This window comes from Theobroma umbraticum, unplaced genomic scaffold (assembly GCF_002168275.2).
Source record: "Theobroma umbraticum cultivar Fairchild unplaced genomic scaffold, ASM216827v3 scaffold_51.0, whole genome shotgun sequence".
NCBI classification, from domain to species: domain Eukaryota; kingdom Viridiplantae; phylum Streptophyta; class Magnoliopsida; order Malvales; family Malvaceae; genus Theobroma; species Theobroma umbraticum.
The window spans coordinates 3,412,847-3,413,191 of record NW_018397260.1 but is presented as its reverse complement, the minus strand read 5'-3'; the positions used below and the strand labels follow the sequence as shown (position 1 = coordinate 3,413,191).

At 31.0% G+C, this 345-nt stretch overlaps 1 pseudogene; it reads right to left on the bottom strand.

Annotated features, from left to right (window-relative positions):
- Positions 1-345, bottom strand: part of LOC149527177 (2-oxoglutarate-dependent dioxygenase 19-like) — a 4,178-nt pseudogene that overhangs the window by 2,455 nt on the left and 1,378 nt on the right.

The window sequence follows — 345 nt, the reverse complement described above, 5'->3', positions numbered from 1 at the left end:
ATAAGGTTAGTCATGAATTATGAGGTCTAATATGGAATGTCGTAACTAGACACCGAGCCATGCTTAATGACATATCCTGGATATTTGATGAAAGGACTATATTGCACTGAGAGGCTTATCACTGAAGGGCTTTATCAAATTCTTTAATTGACTCTCTAACATTTGGATGGCCATGATGTATTGCTAGATGCTGCTCATGATCTATAAATATAAATTAATTATCAAATTGATATTTGATTATGATTTATATTTATTGCCAACATGTTAAAGCCTTAATGGGTCACACACATTAAGTAACATAATTGGGATTAAATAAGGATAATTAATTAAGTTGGACTTAATTGA